Here is a 10,085-nt window from a genome sequence, read left to right as displayed (position 1 = left end):
CATGCATATGCATATTTGTAAGTTACATAATTTCTTTCCACCCTCCCTTCCCACCTTCCTCCCTTTAATGGCAGTCTGGTAAACATTATACATATACATTTGTGTTTAATATGTTTACAGTTTAGTCATTTTCAGTATGAATAATTAAGACTAAGGGAAAAGAAAGAAAAACATAAGAGAAATTTTTAAAAAGTAAAAAAAAAGTGTTCATTTAGATTCTGTAGGGGTTTTTTTTGTTTTTATTTTATTTGTTTTTCTTCCTTTGAATGTGGATAGAATTGTCCTTAACAGATCTCCCAGAGTTGTCCTAGGTCTCTGAATTGCTGAGAGGAGCTGCATTCATTAAGACTGATAAACTCACAAAGTTGATGTTAATGTGTACAATGTTCACTTGGTTCTGCTTCTTTCCCTCAGCATCAGTTCCTGTAATTTATTCCATGTTTCTCTAGAGTCCAACCATTCATGGTTTCTTATAGATCAATAGTACTCCATAACATTCATATAACCATAACTTGTTTAGTCATTCCCCAATTCTTTGCCACTACAAAAAAAGTTGCTATAAATATTTTAGAACATGTGGGACTTTTCCCATTTTTTATGATTTCTTCAGGATATAGGCCTAGTGTTGGTATTGCTAGGTCAAAGGATATGATCAATTTTATTGCTCTTTGGGCATAGTTCCATATTGCTGTCCAGAATGGTTGGATCAGTTCACAACTTCACCAAAAGTGCATTAATATCCCAGTCCTCCCACAACTTCTACTACACTGATCATTTTTCCCTTTTTGTCATCTTAGCCAATCTGACAGTTGTGAGGTGGTACCTCATAGTTGTCTTAATTTGCATTTCTCTAATCAATAATGATTTGAAGCCTTTTTTTCCACATAAATAGCTTTTATTTCTTTGTTTGAAAACTGCCTGTTCATATCCTTTGACCATTTGTTAACTGGGAAATGACTTATAACCTTATAATTTTGATTCAATTCTCTATATATTTTAGAAATGAGATTTTTATCAGAATACCTAGCTGTGAAAATTGTTTTCCAGTTTTCTATTTTCCTTCCAATCTTGGCAACATTGGTTTTATTAGTGCAAAATTTTTAATTTAATATAGTCAAAATCATCCATTTTGCCATTTATAATATACTTTCATTCTTGTTTGGTCATAAATTTCCTCTCCTTTCCATAGATCCAACAGACAGAGTATTTCTTGATCTATTAATTGATCTATTGCATCATCCTTTAAGTTTAAAGCCTGTACTCATTTTGACCTTATTTTGGAATAGGGTATGAGATGTGTGTCTATGACTAATTTTTGCCATCCTATTTTCCAATTTTCCCAACAACTTTTGTCAAATAGTGAGTTCTTATCCCAGAAACTAATGGCTTTGGGTTTATCAAATAGTAGTCATTTATAACTGTTTCTTTTGAACCCATCCTAATCCACTGATCCATTACTGTATTTCTTAATCAGTACCAGGCAGTTTTAATGCCTGCTGCTATTATAGTTTTAGATTTGGTAGAGCAAAACTACCTTCCTTTAATTTTTTTTTAATCATCAGTTCTCTTGATATTCTTGACCTTGTATTGCTCTATATGAATTTTGTTACTATTTTTTCTAGCTTGGTAAAATAACTATTTAGTAGTTTGATTTATATGGCATTGAATAAATAATTTAATTTGGGCAAAATTGTCATTTTTATTTTACTAGTTCAACTTAACCATGAGCAATGGACATTTTCTCAGTTGTTTAGATCTGATTTTATTTGTGTGAAAAGTGCTTTGTAATTGTGTTTGTACTGTTTCTGGGTTTGTTTTGAGAGGTTAGATTTCTAAGTATTTATTTTAAATGGAATTTCTCTTTCTTTTTATTTTTTTTGTTTTTAGGTTTTTGCAATGCAAACGGGGTTAAGTGGCTTGCCCAAGGCCACACAGCTAGGTAATTATTGAGTGTCTGAGACCAGATTTGAACCCAGGTACTCCTGACTCCAAGGCCGGTGCTTTATCCACTACGCCACTTAGCTGCCCCCCACTACGCCATCTAGCCACCCCTAGAATTTCTCTTTCTATCTCTTGCTCTTGTAATTTGTTATTCATATGTTGATGATTTATGTGGGTTTATTTTATTTCCTGCTACTTTGCTGAATTTGTTAATTGTTTCAAGTAGTTCTTTGAAATGATTTTCTCTAAGTATACCACTCTGCAAAGAGTGAAAGTTTTACTTCTTCATTACCAGTTCCTTCAATTTCTTTTTCTTCCCTTAGTGCTAAAACTAACATTTCTAACACTATACTGAATAATAATGGTGATATTGGGCATCCTTGTTTCACCCGTGAAATGCTCCTAGTTTATCCCATATATATGTGTGTATATACATACATATATATATATATATATATATATATATATATATATATATTGATGTTTTAGATAGATACTACTTATTATTTTAAGGAAAATTCCATTTATTCCTATTCTGTCCTGTTTTTAATAGGTATGGATGTTGTCTTTCGTTAGTCTTTTTCAGCATCTATTGAAATAATTCTTTGATTTCTGTTGGTTTTGTTATTGTTATATTCAATTATGTTGAATGTTTTCCTCATATTAAACCATCACTGCCTACCTGGTATAAATCCTACCTGATCATGGTATATTATCCTAGTAATAACTTGCTGTAATCTCTTTGCTAAAATTTTATTTAAGATTTTTGCATCAATGTCCATTAAGGAGATTAGCCTATAATTTTCTTTGTTTTGGTTCTTCCTGATTTAGATATTAGCACTGTATTGGTGTCATGAAAGGAAATTAGCAGAACTTCTCCTATTTTTTAAAAATAGTTTATATAGAATGGGAATTATTTGTTCCTTAAATGTTTGGTAGAATTCACTTGTACATCTATCTGAACTTTGAGACTTTTTCTTAGGGAATTTATTAATGATTTCATCAATTTATTTTTCCTGAAATGGGATTATTTAAATATTTTATTTCCTCTTCTGTTAATCTGAGTAGTTTGTATTTTTGTAAATATTCATCCATTTCATTCAGGTTATCAATTTATTGACATATAATTCAGTAAAATAGCTCTGTATTATCACTTTAGTTTCCTCTTCATTGATGGTGAGTTCACTCTTTTCGTTTTTGGTACTGGCAATTTTGTTTTCTTCTTTTTTTTTTAATGAGATTAACCAAAGATTTATTTATTTTATTTGTTTTTTTCATAAAATCAACTCTTAAATTTTATTTATTAGGTCAATGGTTTTCTTGCTTTCAATTTTCTTAATCTCTGTCCTTTGATTTTCAGAATTTCTAACTTGGTTTTTAATTGGGCATCTTTAATTTGTTCTTTTCTAGTTTTTTTCCTAGTTTTTTTGACATTTTTTACACAATTTATTTATCTTCTCTTTCTCTATTTTATTCATATAAATATTTAGGGATATATAAAATTTCATCTAAAAAGTGCTTTGGTTGCATCCTATAAGTTTTGGCATCATGGCTCATCATTATCATATTTTTGGATGAAATGATTGATTATTTTTATGATTTGTTGTTTGATCTACTCTTTCTTTAAAATTAAGTTATTTAGGGGGCAGCTAGGTGGCATAGTAAATAAAGCACTGGCCCTGGAGTCAGGAGTACCTGGGTTCAAATCCAGTCTCAGACACTTAATAATTACCTAGCTGTGTGGCCTTGGGCAAGCCACTTAACCCCACTGCCTTGCAAAAACCTTAAAAGAAAAAAAGGAAAAAACTGCAGAACCATAACTAACTCATTGACTGGTTGTAACCCATTTGCTTTGCAAAAACCTAAAAACAAACAAAAAAATTAAGTTATTTAGAAGATGGTGGTGAGAAGACAGGCACTGTTCTAAGGTCTCCTGGCTTACTGTCATAAATAATATGAAACAAACCTTTTAACAGAAATTCAATCTACAGAACTCCCCAAAGAGAAGCAAGTAGAAGAACATCTGCCAACAAGGTCTGACTCCAGGGATCCTGGGTGGGCTGGGGGCAGAGAGAAGAGAGCCAATGGGGGCGGGGTGAGACCTGGACTAACCCAAGATCAGTCTTGGAGGCTTTGTTCTGAGGACCAAACTTAAGTGGTGGAAGCTTTGGCTGTGGGTGTAGTGATCTGGGGAGCTCCAGCAGGGCTGGAGGGTAAGTTCTAGCACAGAGAGTTACAGATTGCGGCTGGACATCAATCCACTGGGCTCATCTGGTCTGGAAGACCACAGGCTCCATACATCTCATGTCAGCAGAGTCCTCTTCCCAGACCAAATACAGTAATAGTGCCCCCCACCCAGGTTTAGGCATGGGTAGCAGAACTCCCTCAACAGAATAGGGAGATTAACTACCTTGGCCCAGAGCTCAGCGAATATTGTTCAAGGGTAAAAGTATCCAGCCAGCACCACCCACCCCCACCAGACCTAGGGAGAGGGCCTCAAATCAAGGTCACAGACACTCTAGAGAAAGCAACCAGCACCCCCTATTGGCTAGCCCACTTGGAGTTACTAAGAGTAGTGAGCAAAGCCTTTAGTACCCCTTACTGGCTGGCCCACTTGGAGTTACTAAAACCAGTGAGCAAAGTTTCAAGGGACCTCAAAACCAAAGGTCTGTGAACTAGCCCCTTCCCCAACTTAAGATCTTAGGAAAATTAAGAAAAGCCAGTGGAAAGGGGGGTCCATAGAAAGCTACCTTGGAGGCAAAAACCCTAACTCAGAGATATCTAGAACTTCTGAGGAGAATATGATTTGGTCTCCAGCCCAGAAAAACTTCCTGATGAAATCAGGACAGAATTTAAAAATCAATTGGAAAATGTGGGAAAAGAAACCCAAGAGAAAATTAGTACCTTGCAACAAGAAAACAAATCCTTGGAACATTCAAGTGAACAAATGCAAAAAGAAAATAATTCTCTCAAAACCTCAATTGGTCAAATGCAGAAATCTCTCAAAATTTCAATTGGACAAATGTAAAACTCCTTCAAAAATAGAATTGACCAATTGGAAAAGGAGTTGAAAAACATAAATGAAGAAAATTCTTCTCTTAAAAAAAGAAGGGAGTCTATGGAAACTAATGACTTCATGAGACAACATGAATCTGTTACACAAAACCAAAAAATCAAAAAAATAGAAGAAAATGTAAAATGCCTCATCGGCAAAACCACTGCACTCAAGAATAGATCCAGAAGAGACAGCTTAAGAATCATTGGGCTCCCTGAAAATATTGAAGAGAAAAAAAGCCTGGACTCAATATTACAGGATTTTGTGATGGAAAATTGCCCTGATATCTTGGAACCAGAGGGCAAAATAGTTATTGAAAGAATACATTGATCCCCTTTGGAAAGGGATTCCAAAATGAAAACACCAAGGAATTTTGGGGACAAATTCCAGAAATATCAGATAAAAGAGAAAATCCTGTAAGCAGTCAGAAAGAAACAATTTAGACACCAAGGAGTCACAGTAAGGAATTCATAGGACCTGGCTGCATCAACATTAAGGGATTGAAGGGCCTAGGATATGATATTCAGAAGAGCAAGGGAGCCTGGAATGCAGCCAAGAATTCCCTATCTGGCAAAACTGAGCCTTCTCTTCCAGGGGGGAAAAGATGGACATTTAATGAAATAGGAGACTTCCAACTTTTCCTGATGAAAAGACCAGAGCTAAATAGAAAATTTGGACTTCAAACAGGAGACTTAAGAGACACATTAAAAAAAAGGGTAAAGGAAAAAAACTCTGCTGTCCAATAAGATGAAATTGGCTATATCCCTACTTGGAAGAAAGACTCATAACTCTGAAGAATTGTAACTCTATTAGAGAGAATATACTTAACCAGAAATAATGGACACTCATGACTTAACTGTGAGTGATAGAATGATTTAAAAAACAATATCTCCTTAAAAAGGGAGACAGTAAATTGATGGAAGGATGGAGGAAATTGAATGGGGTAAATCACATTACATAAAGAGGTACAAAGGACCTATTGCAATAGAAGGAAAGAAGGGGTTCTTATGAAGAACCACTTGAATCTTACTCTCATCAGACTTGGCTTAAAGTTAACATATACACACTAAGTTAAGAAACTTATTTTACATTTCAAGTATTAAAAGGGGAAAGGGGGAGGAAAAGAGGAGCTAACAGAAGGAAGGGGAGGAAAAAGGGGCAAAGGGAAAAGGGAATGAAAGGGGAGGGGGTTGGATATAAATGGGCAAACACACTGATGGTGGTGGTATTCAGAAACAAAATACTAGGGAATATGGATAAAGGGAAAAAAGGGGGAAAATATAAACAGAGGGAAGATAGCATGAAGGGCAATAAAGAGTTAGTAATTATTACTTTGAATGTGAATGGGATGAATTCTCCCTTAAAACATAAGTGAATCACAGAGTGGATTAAAAACCAGAATCCTACAACATGCTGCATACAAGAAACTCATTTGAAGCAGAGAGAAACATATAGAGTAAAAGGTTGGGGCAAAATATATTTTGCTTCAGCTAAAGTGAAAAAAACAGGGGTAGCAGCTGCAAAAATAGATCTCATTAAAAGAGGAAACTGTATCCTCTTTAAAGATACCATAGACATTGAAGCAATTTCAATAGTAAATATGTATGCACCAAGTGGTATAGCATCCAGATTCTTAGATGAGAAGCTGAATGAGTTACAGGAAGACATAGACAGCGAAACTCTCTTGATGGGAGACCTCAACCTCCCACTCTCAAATTTAGATAAACCTAATCATAATAAACAGGAAGGATGTTAAGGAGGTTAGATAACCTAGGCATGAGACACCTATGAAGGAAATTGAATGGGATAGAAAGGAATATACTTTCTTTTCTGTAGTACATGGCACTTATACAAAGATTGACCATGTACTAGGGCATAAAAACCTAATAATAAAATGCATAAAGGCAGAAGTAATGAATACATCTTTCTCAGATCATAATGCAATAAAAATCACATGCAATAATGAACCACGGAGAGAGAGAGAGAGAGAGACACAGAGACACAGAGACACAGAGAGAGAGACAGAGAGAGAGAGAGACCTAAAACTAATTGGAAACTAAGTAGCTTCATTTTAAAGAATGAATGGATCAAACAACAAAGTATGGAAAGAATTAATGATTTCATACTAGATAATGACAATAATGAAACAACATACCAAAACTTATGGGATACAGCCAAGGCAGTTGTCTGGGGATATATATTATATCTTTAAATACTTACATGAATAAATTAGGGGAAATCAACAAACTAAACATGTAACTAAAAAAATTAGAGAACAAATTAACCCCCCCCAATTAAATAATCAAATTAGAAATTCTAGATATTAAAGGAGAAATTAATAAAATTGAAAGCAAGAAAACTATTGAACTAATAAATAAACCAAACCAATAAAATTGATAAAAGAAGAAAACCAAATTGCTAGTATCATAAATGAAAAAGGTGAACTCACCACCAATGAGGAGGAAATTAAAGATTATTTTGCCCAACTGTATGCCAATAAATTTGATAATCTAAGTGAAATGGATGAATTTTTGCACAAGTATTAGTTGCCCAGGTTAAATGAAGAGGAAATACCTAAATAATCCTATCTCAGAAAAGGAAATTCAAGAAGCCATAATTGAACTCCCTAAGAAAAAAATCTCCAGGGCCAGATGGATTCACAAGTGAATTCTATCAAACATTTAAGGGGAGTGGCTAGGTGGCACAGTGGATAGAGCACTGGCCCTGGAGTCAGGGGGCCTGAGCTCAAATTCAGCCTCAGACACTTAATAATTACCTAGCTGTGTGACCTTGGGCAAGCCACTTAACCCCACTGCCTTGCAAAAATCTAAAAAAAGAAAACCCCAAAAAACATTTAAGGAACAATTGGTTCCAATTCTATATAAACTCTTTGGAAAAATAGGTGAAGATGGAAATCTGACTAACTTTTTCCATGACACCAATATGGTGCTAATACCTAAATCAGGAAGAGTCAAAACAGAGAAAGAAAATTATAGACCTATCTCCCTGATGAATATAGATGCAAAAATCTTAAATAAAATCTTAGCAAAATGATAACAGGAAATTATCACTAGGATAATGCACTGTGACTAAATAGGATTTATCCAGGAATGCAGGATTGGTTCAGTTTTAGGAAAACTGTTAGTATAATTAATTATATCAATAACAAACCTATCAGAAATCATGTGTTTATCTCAATAGATGCTGAAAAAGCCTTTGACAAAATATGGCAACTATTCCTACTAAAAACACTAGATAGCATAGGAATAAATGAACTGTTCCTTAGAATAATAAGAAGTATCTAACTGAAACTATCAACAAGCATTGAGAAATTTTCATTAAGATCAGGGGTGAAACAAGGGTGCCTATTATCATCCACTACTATCCAATATTGTGTCAGAAATGTTAGCTTCAGCAATAAGAGATGGAAAAAGAAATTGAAAGAATTTTAAATGGGTAGGAAGAGATAAAACTCTCACTCTTTGTAGACGACTTAAGCTCTTTGCAGAAATTATATATTCTTTGGCATACCTAGAGAATCCTAAAAAAATCATCTAAAAAACCACTAGAAACAATTAGTGACTTTAGCAAAGTCACAGGATATAAAATAAACCCTCATAAAACCTCAACATTTCTATATATGAGTAGTAAGATACAGCAGAAAGAGCTAGAAAGAGAAATCTCATTCAAAGTAACCAACCAATAGGACTTAGTCCTATCAGATTTAAAATTATATTATAAAGCATCAGTCATCAAAACTGTCTGGTATTGGCTAAGAAATAGAGTGGTGGATCAGTGGAATAGGCTATGTGCAAAAGAGATAGCAGGAAATGATTATAGTAATCTGCTGTTCGATAAATCCAAAGAGTCCAGTTTTGGGGTTAAAAACTCTTCAATAAAAACTTCTTGGAAAATTGGAAGTTAGTATGGAAGAAACTTAGATTAGACCAACACTTCATATCTTATAGCAAGATAAGATCAAAATGGATACAGGATTTAGACATAAAAGACAATATTATAAGCAAACTAGGAGATCAAGGAATAGTTTACCTGTCATATCTGTGGAAAGGAAAGCAGTTTATGACCAAGGAAGAGATGGAGAACATCATTAAAAACAAACCAGATAATTTTAGTTACATTAATTTAAAAATTTTTTGCACAGACAAAATCTCTGTAACTAAGATCAAAAGAAATAAAGCAAATTGGGAAACAATTTTTACAACCAGTATTTTTAAGTGGTTTCAAGTTTTATTTAATATTAGAGTAAAGTGAAGAAATTGTTTGGGGACATGCTGAATAGGGATACTATATATCAATATTTTTTACAAAACACCTGACAAAGGCTTTGTTGGCTTAAATTCAGGGCCCACTGGCCAGCTTCCAGCTTTCCATTTTGCCCACCTTCAAAAGGGCAGTGGTGGTGCCCATGTATATACATGCAGCTGCCCTGCTGGTGTAGCTGTGCATTTGGACTCCAAGGGTCAGACCTACAGCACAACCTCCAAAGAAGTAGTTCAGGGGATCATCTGACTTTTCTCAAACTTGAGTACTGATACAGGAAGTAATCTCAAATATGGCACCTACTGCAGCCATGAAGAATGTAAATTTCCCAATCCTTAACACTGCTTCAGCAGTTGATTCTGGTGGGACAAACACAAGACAGTAAGCAGATGCCACCAAGCCAACAGTGGCACCCATCTTGGTGGTGATGTAGGCCTTGTGGTGGGATTCTGTGCCATCAGGGACATCCCAGTATTCCTTCATCAATAAAGACACCATGATCACCCCTCACAACTAGTATTTATGACAAAGGACTCATTTCTAAAATATATAGAGAACTGAATCAAATTTATTAAAAAAAAAAAAACCAAGCCATTCCCCAAATGACAAATGGTCAAAGGGTATGCAGAGACAATTTACAGATGAGGAAATCAAAGCGATTCATATGAAAAAATTGCTCTAAATCATTACTGATCAGAGAAATGCAAATTAAAGCATCTCTGAAATATCACTTCAGTACTCTCAGACTGGTAAATATGACCAGAAAAAAAACAATGATCAATGTTGGAAGGGATGTGGGAAATCTGAG

The sequence above is a fragment of the Macrotis lagotis genome, chromosome 3 (assembly GCF_037893015.1).
Source record: "Macrotis lagotis isolate mMagLag1 chromosome 3, bilby.v1.9.chrom.fasta, whole genome shotgun sequence".
Classification (NCBI taxonomy): Eukaryota; Metazoa; Chordata; class Mammalia; order Peramelemorphia; family Peramelidae; genus Macrotis; species Macrotis lagotis.
Note: the sequence above shows the minus strand (reverse complement) of the source record.